General features: G+C 41.2%; 1 protein-coding gene across 1 annotated transcript in view; it reads right to left on the reverse strand.

The window, feature by feature from the left end:
* LOC311139011 (contactin-4-like) overlaps nt 1-18,373 on the reverse strand; it is a 217,979-nt gene that overhangs the window by 170,651 nt on the left and 28,955 nt on the right. The window lies entirely within an intron of this gene.

An 18,373-nucleotide genomic window follows, 5' to 3' on the forward strand; every position in this document is an offset into this window, starting at 1 on the left:
GAAGATACAAAGACAGTACTTTTCTCGAGTGCTAATAAAGGACTATCTACTGCACATTGGTTAAATATTAAAGCTGGAATCCTTAATTGAAACAATAACAAAGCTTTCACCCCACCTGTGTTTTGGTAAAAAGATGAGGTATGGACATGGAGAAATGTAACCACTCTCAAATTCAAAGCGAGAGCTATGTGTGCAAGAATTGAGGGCAATTATACGGTAAAAGAGTGACATTGAGACTTTAAAATGTATGTCAAACAAAAACCAATGTTTAACTTTGCAATCATTGGTTTTTGTTTGACATACATTTTAATGTGAAAAGTCTGAGTCTCAGTGTCACTCTGTTACCATGGAATTGGCCCTGACCATTCATGATATCAAAATTATAGTTTTAACTATGTTTTGAGGCTATATTTGAGGTTTGTTTACATTTACTTTGTTTACAAACATTGGCATAAAACAAGCTTATATTTTGGGTTCTAATGGGGTACAACAGTTGAGCTAAGCTCATGAGGCATTTATAAGTTATACTCCTCAAGAATTAATAGGTACAGTATACAGTGGGGAGAACAAGTATTTGATACACTGCCGATTTTGCAGGTTTTCCTACTTACAAAGCATGTAGAGGTCTGTAATTTTTATCATACGTACACTTCAACTGTGAGAGACGGAATCTAAAACAAAAATCCAGAAAATCACATTCTATGATTTTTAAGTAATTCATTTGCATTTTATTGCATGACATAAGTATTTGATACATCAGAAAAGCAGAACTTAATATTTGGTACAGAAACCTTTGTTTGCAATTACAGAGATCATACGTTTCCTGTAGGTCTTGACCAGGTTTGCACACACTGCAGCAGGGATTTTGGCCCACTCCTCCATACAGACCTTCTCCAGATCCTTCAGGTTTTGGGGCTGTCGCTGGGCAATACGGACTTTCAGCTCCCTCCAAAGATTTTCTATTGGGTTCAGGTCTGGAGACTGGCTAGGCCACTCCAGGACCTTGAGATGCTTCTTACGGAGCCACTCCTTAGTTGCCCTGGCTGTGTGTTTCAGGTCGTTGTCATGCTGGAAGACCCAGCCACGACCCATCTTCAATGCTCTTACTGAGGGAAGGAGGTTGTTGGCCAAGATCTCGCGATACATGGCCCCATCCATCCTCCCCTCAATACGGTGCAGTCGTCCTGTCCCCTTTGCAGAAAAGCATCCCCAAAGAATGATGTTTCCACTTCCATGCTTCACGGTTGGGATGGTGTTCTTGGGGTTGTACTCATCCTTCTTCTTCCTCCAAACACGGTGAGTGGAGTTTAGACCAAAAAGCTCTATTTTTGTCTCATCAGACCACATGCCCTTCTCCCATTCCTCCTCTGGATCATCCAGATGGTCATTGGCAAACTTCAGACGGGCCTGGACATGCGCTGGCTTGAGCAGGGGGACCTTGCGTGCGCTGCAGGATTTTAATCCATGACGGCGTAGTGTGTTACTAATGGTTTTCGATGAGACTGTGGTCCCAGCTCTCTTCAGGTCATTGACCAGGTCCTGACGTGTAGTTCTGGGCTGATCCCTCACCTTCCTCATGATCATTGATGCCCCACGAGGTGAGATCTTGCATGGAGCCCCAGACTGAGGGTGATTGACCGTCATCTTGAACTTCTTCCATTTTCTAATAATTGCGCCAACAGTTGTTGCCTTCTCACCAAGCTGCTTGCCTATTGTCCTGTAGCCCATCCCAGCCTTGTGCAGGTCTACAATTTTATCCCTGATGTCCTTACAAAGCTCTCTGGTCTTGGCCATTGTGGAGAGGTTGGAGTCTGTTTAATTGAGTGTGTGGACAGGTGTCTTTTATACAGGTAACGAGTTCAAACAGGTGCAGTTAATACAGGTAATGAGTGGAGAACAGGAGGGCTTCTTAAAGAAAAACTAACAGGTCTGTGAGAGCCGGAATTCTTACTGGTTGGTAGGTGATCAAATACTTATGTCATGCAATAAAATGCAAATTAATTACTTAAAAATCATACAATGTGATTTTCTGGATTTTTGTTTTAGATTCCATCTCTCACAGTTGAAGTGTACCTATGATAAAAAATTACAGACCTCTACATGCTTTGTAAGTAGGAAAACCTGCAAAATCGGCAGTGTATCAAATACTTGTTCTCCCCACTGTATATCATTAACTTTTAAGTCCTAAAATGGATGTAGCAACTAAGTATTCTAGCTTTAAGGGAATTGAAGGAATATGATGGCATGCCTCACTTCTGATAACATGTCAAGGACTAGGGCAATGCTTTTCAAAATGTTAACCTTCACGGCAGTGTGTAGCCTACTGTAGACCATCACTCATGTATATTTAGATTTAAAAAAAATATGAATGTATCAGAAATTAAGCCTTGAATGTGAACAAAGAGATTACTTTGAAAGTATACATCAATTAATTAATTAGATGATTGAGTTATAAACTGACTCAATATTATCTTTCACCCCCCCCCCCCCCAAAAAAAAACAAACAAAAACATTACATGTACAGTGTAACTCTCAATGCACAGCCTTGGTTTTAAGTGCTGATGGGCTAGTTCAGACATTCTATCATTTAAAAAAACACATTACTCCTTTCTTCTCCCTCCCAGTCAAGCTGGAGCCTATTCTATTCCCTGAAAAGCTACAGAGAAAAAATAGCAAAAATAGCACAGATTTTCATGTTTGGCACACAGTAATTACTACTGACATGCATTCCCATACCCATGCAGTACCAGACACACCTATTTTTAAGCCTATTTTGGTAGCTCCCTCTTGAACATACAGTGGCACACCTACTCATAATAATACCAATTCACTTCTATGTTCATAAACGTTGCATGCCACAGCAGGAGATAAGGTGTAAAAAAAAAACATGTGTTTTATTCCCCAGCAGAAATACCAGGGGTATCGCCATGGAATCAGTACCCAAACCTGAAGAGCCTGCATTGTTTCAGAGGGATAGTAATTATCTGAGTGCTCCAGGCCATCGATGTAGAGAGCAGAAGAGAAGATGGAGGGAATGGGGGGGAGGGGAGTAGTTGCAGGGGATAAAAATAAAATCAATGCCATCCAGAGACACAGTGTCCCATGGCAGTACTTTTAAAACATTAGCTTACTGTACCCTGCTGACCTACAGACAATATAATACTTACTAATTTCAATCAGGACAGGAAACTGCTTTCTATGTTTGGTAGAAAAGTAGTTAATGGTGAACTTTGAAACGTGGTCATTTTGTTATCGTCAGTCTTTGAATATGATTTCATATAGTCATGCTTCTGCTGTTGAAAGACAAATATGATCCAATTATGGATTTATTCAGCAACTGACACAATTAATTGCTGCATTGTTTAAATTGTAATTATAAATTTCCCTCTCATCTTCCCTGCTCAACACCAACCCCAAAATACAACACGTTTTTGGAGAGGACGGAATAATATCTGTGTGCATCTCAAAACTAGTGATTATTCAAAGTAACTCAAATTAAACAATAAGCTTATAAGATAGTTCCTCTTTTTTAGGATCTCTCAAAGTCTTTTGCACAGACTTTGTCAACAGCTAACTGTTTCATGTGCTGATTTTTTAGCCTTCGTTATTTTGTCGAGTGAGAATAAAGGTATGTTTAAATCAGTGATGGACTATTATCTACTTGTCCTCTGTGGCTGAGAGTTCTGTCATCAGAGGCCCCAATTCAATCAATTACAAATACATTTAAAACCGCACTGAGGGTTATCTCAGAATGTTTACACTGTCTCAAAGCTGTTCCTCTTATGGACCTTGTCATTGCATAAAAAGTGCCAAATGGGATAGGTATTTGGTTTTCAGTAGCAGGGAGAGGAAGTAGAGATGTAAATGGTACAGAGTGAGGGCAGGCAGTAGGATGTACAGTATGCAGCTTGCCACAGAGTCTGAGAGAAGAATACAGAACAAGTCTGAGGCAAATGTCAGAAGCTGCCTCTGGAAAAGCTGTGTACACTCGTTACAAAGGTAATACAGCAATATGACAAGCTAAGTAATGCAATGTACAATTTGCAAAGCTTCTCTAGAAAACAAGCTGCAATGATCCCATGTCCCCTGAGTAAATACATGTTTATTCATGGAGTATAGTATATAATACCAACCCACACCATCCCATTATGCCGCAAACAGGCTCTTGTTGGCATTTCACTATCTAAACAGCGGCAGAAGCAGCATTGAAAGTCTTCTTCAGTTCTTGCTTACTGAATTGTAATACTACATTTCAAAGACACGCTTGAGCAATGCAATAAGCATAGGTTCCAAAACACTAGGATCAAGAAATCAATATGAGACCAGAATATTTTATTTTCTTCACTTTCTGAAAAATAAGGTCTGAGACTTAAGCCTGGATTTGTCAGTGGGTCACATTTAATATCTTATCTTTATTTCAATCAGCGTCCTCTAATTAATCCCTCTCCCTGAAGATTCAAGCTATATTTCCTCACTTTTCATATTGACAAGATGTATTTCTTTTAGCAACAGCTGGATGAGCTGGTTGCAAAATCAGTCATTAATTTGGACCACCTCAATCACACACCATAACCTTATGAAGACGTAAGGTTACTTGCATAACCCCAGTTCTCTAATAACAGAGTTAGGTACTGTATCTCACTATGGGAAACGCCTTGGGCGTGACCAAGCACAGAAGCTCCAATGACACCACATCTGTCAAAGAAAGACAGGTTCCAGAAGTGACAGGGGAGCTCCGCCTCTCTCATATAAACCACTGCAGAACCTAGGCATGACATTCTCGTTCTCCTCCACATGAAGACCACATTAGAAGCTATCCTCAGCAAGCCTGGATTATCTGTCTCCTAATCAACATTTCACCATCGAACACTACAAATGAATGACATACGCACCATTTAATGCTGCACTATGCAGGAATCGCTCCACCATTTCCTGGTTTAAAAAATTCGAATAGTTCACTTAATTTCAGTTTATGCGACAAAACAAGCAAGTATAGTGTAGATAATCATTGTACTATCTAAACTGCTGTGAAATCTATTTTCCAAAATAAAAAATATTGTATTTTCAGCTATTTGAAGCTGGTGTACAAAACCAAAAGTAAAAGATGCAAAAACGAAAATTAAGAATGGCAAGCATAGAAATAGTGTACATAGTACAGATCTACCGCTTCTTAGACTTGCTTTCAATGAGAATGACAGCTCTATAACACAAAAAGTTACATATTACAGCTTGAAATAGCTTTGTAGCCTGAGGGCTGTTCTAAGAGAGGCTTTTCGTTGTTGGGCAATGTCTTTAATTTGTAGTGTGACTCAGTAAAATGGAGACAGACATGGCATGATAGTGTATCAAATGATGCGTGATGAGCAATGGAGGTCAGATAACTGACCATTGATTAGCTTTCCTGAATGATGTATACCTATACTTAACAGGATACATACATCATAGCATCCACCTATAGTGATATCTTATGATGGTAATAATAGCACAGACTTATGAGACAAAGGTAGGTTCAACACTGACAATAAATTATGCCTCAACAGAGTTAGGAGAATGAGAGAATGAGTTATTACATAAGCTATTGTATAATGATCAGATATTGTATTTTACTGTATTTGTAATGCTTGAGTAATGACTACAGGTGTCCTAATTAATGGCCTCCTGTAGCTCAGTTGGTAGAGCATGGCGCTTGCAACGCCAGGGTTGTGGGTTCGATTCCCACGGGGGGCCAGTATGAAAAATGTATGCACTCACTAACTGTAAGTCGCTCTGGATAAGAGCATCTGCTAAATGACACAAATGTAAATGTTAATCATGAACTTCAACAGTAATAAAGGTTTTTACAGACATGATCTACCAGACATTTCTTTATTATGGATTTTCAACTTGGATGTCCTTCTCTCATTGTCCTGCCACAAGCAGTCTATTGCTTGAATAGAAAGGTACACAGGGTACCAAGAGCCAGTTCACACCATGACAGCATTACAACAGTCCCTCTCAGGGTCCAGCACATTCATTAATGGGAACAGAAACGTTCAAAACTGTTGTAAGGAAGAACATACAATAGCTACCTATAAAAGGACTGGAACTACCATAGCTCACAATGTAATAAGGCTAGGTCTTCAACTTCCAAAAATACATAGGCTTACATTGTCCTTCTTAGCAGCCTGGTTCTTTGTATTTGGATGTAACCTTCTTGGCTGAAACACTTCCTGTCTGTAAGAATCCCATTATACTCTGCTCTACTCTGTCTGGACACAGTGCATTGCCTTTGCTTAACTTCTTGTATAACCACCATAACGGACATCAGAACAGAGGAGCAGACAGCTTAGAGCTAAAACACAGCACACAAATCCCTTTCTTCACCTCATAATAAGCTACTGTTTCATGCAGATTGTCAAATGGAATAGTCATAAAGCTGTGCATCCTCTGCCAGCTCGGAGCACAATAAACAGAGAAACTACTATAACACTGCTCAACCTATCAAGATGTCCAAGAGTGCTGTTCCTGACACAATTGCTGTACTGTTTGGAGGTATAGGAAATTATTTACGAAGCCTGTTCTGATCCTCATTTAGAAGTAAGTTGATCAATAAATATTCCAGTAATATTCACAATTATATTGATTGAATATCCAGAATTATTGACTAGAACTACAAGCTACAAGTATCAACTAGTAGTATTAATCACTTCTCAAAGTGAAATCAACCAGAATATCAGTAGACTGGTCCCATCTGTATGTGCTTTAGTAGCCAACTCCTCTGATTATCATTGTCATCTCATGCTATGCCATACATATGGCATGAAGGCCACAGTCAGAGGGATTGGCTAAAGCACTAACATATCTGAGACTAGGCTAGAACATCAGTGCCTCATATTACTAACAGAATGGTATCTACTCCTGATAAAAGCCCCAGCTGAAACACAGTGGGTGTTATCAGTGGTGACTAGATGTTGGCAGTGGACAGTTAAAGTAACTTCCCAGTGAAAATCTCACTTAGAAAAATTCATATTCTGTTAAAGATGCACTATGCAGAAATCGCTCAGACATTTCCCGGTCAAAAATTCTAACAGTTCACCTAATTTCAGTTTATGTGACAAAACAAGCAAGTATAGTGTAGAGAACCAGTGTACCATCTAAACCGCTGTGAAATATATTTTCCATAACCAAAAATATTTTATTTTCCACTGTTTGAAGCTGGTGTACAAAACCAAAAGTAAAAGACGCAATAAACTAAACTTAAGAACAGAAAGCATAGATATAGCGCACATAGAACAGATCTACTGCTTCTTAGACTTGCTTTCAATGAGAATGACAGCCCTAAAACACACGTTTCTATGTGAATTTGGTCGGGTCGCCCAAAAAGTTACATATTGCATCTTTAACTCATATCCAAATAATGTTATTGACTCATCCTATAGTTGTATTTGTGGCCAAAGCATAAATTGGAGAAAAAACACTTGAAAAACCCCACCTCAAACTTGTATCTCAGCAGACTGTTTAAAAAATGCTTGCTATTTCCTCATAGAACATGGGTTATCTTTAATGACCGGTATATGCCCACACCATTCCAGCACAAAAAAAGCTGCTTTTTAACATATTTCATTACAATTTTTTGTAAGGAAAACTATTTCACCCATATTCTAAGTCATTATAGGTCATATTTCATAGAAAGCTGGAAACACTGGGCAGCTACTTTAAGGCAGGTAGAGCATCCAGGGGAGTGATATTACAGGCTCCATCCCTTTCACATCAGTATGTCTTTCAAACCCCTGCTCACTTGGCTGTCGCGCACAAGCTGGATTACAATATAATGTGTTTCCTCATTATAAAACCCAATAGAAGCTGAACAATTGGAGTCGTGTGCAGTAATTGAACTCCATATAATGAGGTCAAAGTATGCAGCATTACCCTTTCTGTGAGGTCAAGAATACAGCATCAACATTAATATGAGGTTAAAGTAGGTTTGAAATCAATTAATTTTTCAAACTAGAAAATGCCAAAGCCTTGTTAACCACAAAGCCCCCACCAATCTTATCCCTCAACTATACTTGATATGGATGCTTGAATTCCCTCGCAGACAAGACAGTAAACAAAATAGAGTATTTCACACAATGGCAATTGTGCCAGTGCTCCCATGTAAATAGATATCTATCTCATCCAGATTCACATGGATAAATAAAGAATAGAAATAATAAAATAGTTGCATTCATAGGAAAACTGAATTCACCTGCGCAGTACATAACTCACCTAACATACAGTTTATGGACATTTCCATTGATAAAATGACTATGAAACAGACCCTTTGGATTCTTCAAGATGGGTTAAATAAAAAAATATTCAGAAATGTCCATCCCCAACTACAACATTTTCCGTCTCGATAGAAATGCCAAAGGGGGTGGGGTTGCAATCTACTGTAGAAATAGCCTGCAGAGCTCTATCATACTATCCAGGTCTGTGCCCAAACAGTTTGAGCTTCTACTTCTAAAAATCCACCTTTCCAGAAATAAGTCTCTCACTGTTGCCACTTGCTACAGACCCCCCTCAGCCCCGAGCTGTGCCCTGGACACCATATGTGAACTGATTGCCCCCCATCTATCCTCAGAGTTCGTACTGCTTGGTGACCTAAACTGAGATATGCTTAACACCCCGGCCAACCTACAATCTAAACTAGATGCCCTCAATCTCACACAAATTATCAACGAACCTACCAGGTACAACCCAAAATCTGTAAACATGGGCACCCTCACAGATATCATCCTGACAAATTTACCCTCTAAATACACCTACGCTGTCTTCAACCAGGATCTCAGCGATCACTGCCTTATTGCCTGCGTCCGTAATGGGTCCGCGGTCAAACGACCACCCCTCATCACTGTCAAACGCTCCCTAAAACACTTTAGCGAGCATGCCTTTCTAATTGATCTGGCCCGGGTATCCTGGATGGATATTGACCTCATTCCGTCAGTAGAGGATGCCTGGTTGTTCTTTAAAAGTGCTTTCCTCTCAATCTTAAATAAGCATGCCCCATTCAAAAAATTCAGAACTAAGAACAGATATAGCCCCTGGTTCTCCTCAGACTTGACTGCCCTTGACCAGCACAAAAACAATACATCTACAATAATCGAGAATTTCAACAAGCATTTTGCTACGGCTGGCCATGCTTTCCACCTGGCTACCACGACCCCAGCCACCAGCTCTGCACCCTCCGCTGCAACTTGCCCATGCCCCCCCCCCCCCGCTTCTCCTTTACACAAATTCAGACAGCTGATGTTCTGAAAGAGCTGACATATCTGGACCCCTACAAATCAGCTGGGCTAGACAATCTGGACCCTTTCTTTCAAAAATGTGCCGCCGAAATTGTCGCAACCCCTATTACTAGCCTGTTCAACCTCTCTTTCGTAACGTCTGAGATCCCCAGAGATTGGAAAGATGCCGCAGTCATCCCCCTCTTCAAAGGGGGTGACACTCTAGATCCAAACTGTTACAGACCTATATCCATCCTGCCCTGCCTTTCGAAAGTTTTTGAAAGCCAAGTTAACAAACAGATCACTGACCATTTCGAATCCCACCGTACCTTCTCCGCTATGCAATCCGGTTTCCGAGCTGGTCATGGGTGCACCTCAGCCACGCTCAAGGTCCTAAACGATATTATAACCGCGATCAATAAAAGACAGTACTGCGCAGCTGTCTTCATCGACCTGGCCAAGGCATTCGACTCTGTCAACCACCGCATTCTTATTGGCAGACTAAATAGCCTTGGTTTCTCAAATGACTGCCTCGCCTGGTTCACCAACTACTTCTCAGATAGAGTTCAATGTGTCAAATCGGAGGGCCTGTTGTCTGGACCTCTGGCAGTCTTTATGAGGGTGCCACAGGGTTCAATTCTCGGGCCGACTCTATTCTCTGTGTATATCAATGATGTTGCTCTTGCTGCTGGTGACGCTCAGATCCACCTCTATGCGGACGACACCATTTTGTATACATCTGGCCCTTCATTGGACACTGTGTTAACAAACCTCCAAACGAGCTTCAACGCCATACAACACTCCTTCCATAGCCTCCAACTGCTCTTAAACACTAGTAAAACTAAATGCATGCTCTTCATTGAACGCTGCTTGCACCCGCCCACCCGACTAGAATCACTACTCTCGGTGGGTCTGACCTAGAGTATGTGGACAACTACAAATGCCTAGGTGTCTGGTTAGACTGTAAACTCTCCTTCCAGACTCACATTAAGCATCTCCAATCAAAAGTTAGATCTAGAATTGGCTTCCTATTTCGCAACAAAGCCTCCTTCACTCACGCTGCCAAACATGCCCACGTAAAACTGACAATCCTACCGATCCTTGACTTCGGCAATGTCATTTTCAAAATAGCCTCCAACACTCTACTCAGCAAATTGGATGTAGTCTATCACAGTGCCATCCGTTTTTTTTCACCAATGCCCCATATACAGTGGGGAAAAAAAGTATTTAGTCATCCACCAATTGTGCATGTTCTCCCACTTAAAAAGATGAGAGAGGCCTGTAATTTTCATTATAGGTACACGTCAACTATGACAGACAAAATGAGAAAAATCCAGAAAATCACATTGTAGGATTTTTAATGAATTTATTTGCAAATTATGGTAGAAAATAAGTATTTGGTCAATAACTAAAAAGTTTCTCAATACTTTGTTTTATACCCTTTGTTGGCAATGACACAGGTCAAACGTTTTCTGTAAGTCTTCACAAGGTTTTCACACACTGTTGCTGGTATTTTGGCCCATTCCTCCATGCAGATCTCCTCTAGAGCAGTGATGTTTTGGGGCTGTCGCTGGGCAACACAGACTTTCAACTCCCTCCAAAGATTTTCTATGGGGTTGAGATCTGGAGACTGGCTAGGCCACTCCAGGACCTTGAAATGCTTCTTACGAAGCCACTCCTTCGTTGCCCGGGCGGTGTGTTTGGGATCATTGTCATGCTGAAAGACCCAGCCACGTTTCATCTTCAATGCCCTTGCTGATGGAAGGAGGTTTTCACTCAAAATCTCACGATACATGGCCCCATTCATTCTTTCCTTTACACGGATCAGTCGTCCTGGTCCCTTTGCAGAAAAACAGCCCCAAAGCATGATGTTTCCACCCCCATGCTTCACAGTAGGTATGGTGTTCTTTGGATGCAACTCAGCATTCTTTGTCCTCCAAACACGACGAGTTGAGTTTTTACCAAAAAGTTCTATTTTGGTTTCATCTGACCATATGACATTCTCCCAATCCTCTTCTGGATCATCCAAATGCACTCTAGCAAACTTCAGATGGGCCTGGACATGTACTGGCTTAAGCAGAGGGACACGTCTGGCACTGCAGGATTTGAGTCCCTGGCGGCGTAGTGTGTTACTGATGGTAGGCTTTGTTACTTTGGTCCCAGCTCTATGCAGGTCATTCACTAGGTCCCCCCGTGTGGTTCTGGGATTTTTGCTCACCGTTCTTGTGATCATTTTGACCCCACAGGGTGAGATCTTGCGTGGAGCCCCAGATCGAGGGAGATTATCAGTGGTGTATGTCTTCCATTTCCTAATAATTGCTCCCACAGTTGATTTATTCAAACCAAGCTGCTTACCTATTGCAGATTCAGTCTTCCCAGCCTGGTGCAGGTCTACAATTTTGTTCCTGGTGTCCTTTGACAGCTCTTTGGTCTTGGCCATAGTGGAGTTTGGAGTGTGACTGTTTGAGGTTGTGGACAGGTGTCTTTTATACTGATAACAAGTTCAAACAGGTGCCATTAATACAGGTAACAAGTGGAGGACAGAGGAGCCTCTTAAAGAAGAACTTACAGGTCAATGAGAGCCAGAAATCTTGCTTGTTTGTAGGTGACCAAATACTTATTTTCCACCATAATTTGCAAATAAATTCATTAAAAATCCTACAATGTGATTGTCTGGATTTTTTTTTCTCAATTTGTCTGTCATACTTGACGTGTACCTATGATGAAAATTACAGGCCTCTCTCATCTTTTTAAGTGGGAGAACTTGCACAATTGGTGGCTGACTAAATACTTTTTTCCCCCACTGTACTACCCACCACTGTGACCTGTACGCTCTTGTTGGCTGGCCCCCACTACATATTCGTCGCCAACCCCGCTGGCTCCAGGTCATCTATAAATCACTGCTAGGCAAATCCCCATCTTATCTTAGCTCACTAGTTACCATAGCAACACCCACCCGTAGTCTGCGATCCAGCAGGTATATCTCACTGGTCATCCCCAAAGCCAACACCTCCTTTGGCCGCTATTCCTTCCTGGAACGAACTGCAAAAATATCTGAAGCTGGAGACTCTTATCTCCCTCACTAACTTTAGGCATCAGTTGTCAGAGCAGCTTACCGATCACTGCACCTGTACACAGCCCATCTGTAATTAGCCCATCCAACTACCTCATCCCCATATTGTTATTTATTTTGCTAATTTGCACCCCAGTATCTCTATTTGCACATCATCTTTGCACCTCTATCATTCCAGTGTTAATACGAAATTGTAACTATTTTGCACTATGGCCTATTTATTGCCTTACCTCCATAATTTACTACATTCGCACTCACTGTATATATATTTTATGTTGTATTTTTGACTTTATGTTTTATTTACCCCATATGTAACTCTGTGTTGTTGTTTTTAATCGCACTGCTTTGCTTTATCTTGGCCAGGTCGCAGTTATAAATGGGAACTTGTTCTCAACTGGCTTACCTGGTTAAATAAAGGTGAAATAAATAAAATAAAATAAAATAAATAAATTGCTGACCTTTTTAAAATGTCCAGCACAGAGTAGACTTTTCATAACCTGCTGTGATTGATGTGTATTTGACTGCAGATACTTGATGGTGCATTGCTTTGTACATTTGTAAGGCCGACTAGATAATGTTGCTTGCTGCATAGTAGTTAATATACACACTAAGCCATTCTGGTGGCCTACTTTCCTTGAACGCAGCAGTCAATTATTTCACCTCAAGAGTCATATTTTCAGCCTTTTTTCAGGCATAGCGTGTCCACCAGTGTGCTCCTCCTGGATAGCATTTCAACACTGAACAAACGTGTTCATATCATTCTTTGCCTTTGCTGCCCTTTCAGTTCAATCACCCAGGTAATTTCCCATGTTTGAAACGCACCAGAATGAACAAGAACTCCCCTCATCGCTTAATTGCAGCACTAGGTCAGTATTTTGCTATTTGCATGTACTGTATATTTCATGAGCTTCCCTGAAAACATTATCCAAGACATTTCCCCTTATAAGAGCAACAAGGGACATTTTACTATCTGTATAAATGAAAGAAGTACACGAATAGTACTTATGCTGTACAGTGTGTCAAACCTCTACCAATAAACACGTTATTTTGCATAATTGAACAAAGAAAGCCATCAGCACACTGTATACTTCAAATACACATGCAGGCTTCTGATACAACATGCCATTCAACATGCTATTCATAGGATGAATACTAGCAGTCCATGTTATATGAATTGCTACCGTTATATTTTTCTAAATTAATTGTCTAAAGTCTACAGAATGCAGACTGTTTTGAATCAGGATATTACATTTGCCTTGCATTTTTGTTTCCAGTCCAACTTGTTTTACAAGATCGTATTCTATTGAATTCATTCCACCAGAAACCATAAAACAGATTGTGCCGTACTGGATGACTGCCGTTTTGCAAACTCAGACCCAACTTTGCTATTTTGTGTTTCTTTTACGTAAAATGTTACTTTATTTTCACTAAATATATCCGCTATAATTTCTTACAACAGACAATAACTTTTGAACATCAGATAGGCAGTTACTTACCTCAATTCCAGCTTCAACTTTGACTCATCTGCCCCGGGCTCTTTCTGTAATTCCGACCCAAATTTCGGGCTACCCAAGAGGAAACGCTGGCGTTACAGAGGCAAGAGATTAAGGCAACGGGAATACCGGCCACCTCTTCCCTCCATTCTGCTGACCACTTGATAATAAAATGGATGACCTCCCATCGTGGATTTGCTACCAACGGGGCTCTCAAAACATGGCTCTAAAACATGGCTCTCGGACTAGATATTCTCCATTCACCATGCGGACAGGACAGTGGAGTTCATCCACAACAACTGGTTTGCTGACTCGAGCGCAGTGGAAGTGTCAACCCATTGTTCACCCGTATTGGAATACCTGATGGTCAAATGCCGACCCTTCTACCTCCCGAGGGAGTTTTCAGCTGTTATCGTGACTGTTGGATACATTCCACCTCAGGACAAGAAAATGAACAAGCTGCCACTTAACGAACTGTATGTGGCTATAAACAAGCAGACTGCTTTTCTGGTTGCCGGCGATTTTAAATCTGCGCCATTAAGACACGTGATGCCCAACTTCCATCAACAAGTCTCCTTCGCCAATAGGGGTGATGAAGTAATAGACCACTGTTATTCTACCAACAAGCAAGCATACAAGGCCATCGCTGCTTTCCCAATGAAAACCCTGGATTAACACTGAGGTTGGCGCTAAACTAAACGTCAGGGCTACCGCACACAGGGCTATCGCAGATAACCCAGAGGCTAGGGCTGAGGACAGGAACAAGTACAAGAAGTCCCGCTATGACCTCCGCAGAGTCAACAAATGAGCAAAAGGACAATATAGGAGTAAGGTGGAATCATATTACAGAAGCTCCGACACATGTGGCAGGGGCTACAGTCCATTACAGATTACAAAGGAAGACCCAGCCATGATCTGTCCAACGATGCCACTCTACCAGACGAGCTCAATGCATTTTATATGCACACTTCGACAATAACAACTTTGTGATGGACGTGAGGGCCGTCACCGACCCAGAGGACTTGGTGATCTCGCTCCCCAAGGCCGACGTGAGTATGGTCTTTAATCAGGTCAACACCCGCAAGGCCGCGGGGCCCGACGGTATTCCAGGGCGCATTCTCAGAGCACACGCAGAACAGCTGGCAGGCATATTCCTGGTAATTTTCAAACTCTCCTTGTCCCAGTCGGTAATCTCTACATGTTTTAAGATGACCACCATCATTCCTGTTCCCAAGAACTCTAAGGCTTCATGCCACAATGACTACCGCCCTATTAGGTAAAATACCATTATGGCAAGAACAGCTCAAATAAGCAAAGAGAAACAACAGTCCATCATTACTTTAAGACATGAAGGTCAGTCAATACGGAACATTTCAAGAACTTTGAAAGTTTCTTCAAGTGCAGTCGCAAAAACCATCAAGTGCTATGATGAAACTGGCTCTCATGAGGACCGCTACAGGAATGGAAGACCCAGAGTTACCTCTGCTGCAGAGGATAAGTTCATTAGAGTTACCAGCCTCAGAAATTGCAGCCCAAATAAATGCTTCACAGAGTTCAAGTAACAGACATATCTCAACATCAACTGTTCAGAGGGGACTGTGTGAATCAGGCCTTCATGGTCGAATTGCTGCAAAGAAACTACTACTAAAGGACACCAATAAGAAGACGACTTGCTTGGGCCAAGAAACACGAGCAATGGACATTAGACCGTTGGAAATCTGTCCAAATTTGAGATTTTGGGTTCCAACCGCCATGTCTTTGTGAGACGCAGAGTAGGTGAACGGATGGTCTCTGCATATGTGGTTCCCACCATGAAGCATGGAGGAGGAGGTGTGATGGTGTGGGGGTGTTTTGCTGGTGACACTGTCAGTGATATATTTTGAATTCAAGGCACACTTAACCAGCATGGCTACCACAGCATTCTACAGTGATATGCCATCCCATCTGGTTTGCACTAATGGGACTATCATTTGTTTTTCAACAGGACAATGACCCAACACACCTCCAGGCTGTGTAAGGGCTATTTGACCAAGAAGGAGAGTGATCAGATGACCTGGCCTCCACAATCACCCGACCTCAACCCAATTGAGATGGTTTGGGATGAGTTGGACCGCAAAGTAAAGGAAAAGCAGCCAACAAGTGCTCAGTATATGTAGGAACTCCTTCAAGACTGTTCTAAAAGCATTCCTCATGAAGCTGGTTGAGAGAATTTCAAGAGTGTGCAAAACTGTCATCAAGGCAAATGGTGGCTACTTTGAAGAATCTCAAATATAAAATATATTTTGATTTGTTTAATATTTTTTGATAACTACATGATGCCATATGTGTTATTTCATAGTTTTGATGTCTTCACTATTATTCTACAATGTAGAAAATAGTAAAAATAAAGAAAAACCCTTGAATGAGTAGGTGTGTCCAAACATTTGACTGGTGCTGTATACGCTGCTGCTACTTTGTTTATCATATATCCTGATGCCTAGTCACCCTACCCCTATACTGTACATATCTACCTTTATCACTCCAGTATCCCTGCACATTGTAAATATGGTACTGGAACTGACTGACCCTATATATAGTATGATTACTTACTTTATCATGTTCTTCTTATTTCTTATTTTAATTTCTCGTGTGTTTTTGTTCTACCTTATGTTATTTTTAGCATTATGTTGTTACTGATTACTACATTGTAGGGTTTAGAGCTTGCAAGAAAGGCATTTCACTGTACTTGTGCACATGACATTAAACTTGAAACTTGAAACCATAACTTGTTGTTGTGTCTACAGTGCCAGCACATTGTGACATTCTGTTGAGTCATCTGGTGATACAATTTCATCCAACTTTTCTTTAATCTCAACTATGTGAAAAGAAAAAAACAATGCACTCTGTCTGGGGTGTGTGTTTTTTTTTTATATTGAGTGTGTTTGTATTCTAATAAATGGTGGGGGAAAGAAGGCTCACACATTACAGCCTCACTCTATGGGGTACCATATTGCTCTCAAAAACTCTTGCAGAAATCAAAGAATTTCCCCCTGTGGTACAGCAAAAACAAAGTGTTGAAAGATAAAAAAGAATTCCCTCGTCATGTCTTCAATTGAAGTGCATTCTGAAGAAGAAACACAAACCTGACCTTTTGCTGTGATTGCTTGGAAAGCAGTTGTTAGCAGCCCTCACATAACGCATAGTTAATAATGCAATAGTCCCAATGCTCAGATATTTCTGGTTGTTGGGTGGTGTTGCTCTTATTAAGCCTGCAATTAAAGCCGTTCCCAGGGAGGGACTGTGTCGCACCATGTTTGAGTAAGGAAACGATGCAGGCACAACACAGTTTGTACCGTACCCCAAGGATTGTTATGTTTCTAAGTCAAAAACCCACATCTAACTAATGTAACATGTTTTCAAACATAGCTAAAGCACAGGATTGTTGCAAAATGAGTGGAAAAATGAGTGTTAACTATAGGGCGGCAGGTAGCTTAGTGGTTAAGAGCGTTGGGCCAGTAACCGAAAGGTCGCTGGTTCTAATCCCCGAGCTGACTAGGTGAAGAATCTGTCGATGTGCCCTTGAGCAAGGCACTTAACCCTAATTGCTCCTGTAAGTCGCTCTGGATAAGAGCGTCTGCTAAAATGACTAAAATGTAAAAATGTAAATGTAAACTAACTGAATGATGAAGCAAGAAATCCAGCAGGAGATGGAGCTGCCTTGATGTAGAAGCTGTCATGGTGTAACTCCTGTACAGGAGTGAAACTTATTAACAATCTCACTTTATCTACTTACAAATGTATAAATAATGGATGTTTAGATAACCTTAATAACTATGTAATTACATTACAAATTAACACACTGTACTACCAACGCCTGCTAAAACCATACTTCTATTCAGACAATACTTTTATGGAAAGATCTGGACAGAATTCTCCTTTTCTATTCCCTAAAGACAGAAAGTAAAAGGTGGCAGACATGATTTACCATCCTGTGAGAATAGGAGATTTGTTTTATTGAAATCCAATCTACGGTCTGTGAGACCACAACACCTCCAGCTGTGGACTGATCTCTTAGAGCTGACCAAATGCCTTTCTGCGAATAAAAAGCCTTTTAACACTAATTGCCTATTTTGGGTTTTTGACCTTTTATGACGGAAAAAACAGGAGAGTGCAGACAGACACATTAGGAGATGGGGATGATTTGTCGCGTTTGAAATAGATACACATACACGTTTCATTTATTACATTTCTAAGTACAAGTAGTGCAGAGGGCCTGCCACTTGGCTAGCTGCGGGCTGCAGACGGGCCATTGTAGTGTTGCTATCTGGGATACAGTACTCTAGTAAAACGAAGAGCTATTGTCATTTACATTTTAGTCATTTAGCAGACGCTCTTATCCAGAGCGACTTACAGTTAGTGAATACATATATATATATATATTTTTTTTTTTATACTGGCCCCCCGTGGGAATCGAACCCACAACCCTGGCGTTGCAAACGCCATGCTCTATCAACTGAGCTACATCCCTGCCGGCCATTCCCTCCCCTACCCTGGACAACGCTGGGCCAATTGTGCGCCGCCCA

The sequence above is a fragment of the Coregonus lavaretus genome (genome assembly GCF_964263955.1).
Source record: "Coregonus lavaretus genome assembly, chromosome: 12".
Lineage (NCBI taxonomy): Eukaryota > Metazoa > Chordata > Actinopteri > Salmoniformes > Salmonidae > Coregonus > Coregonus lavaretus.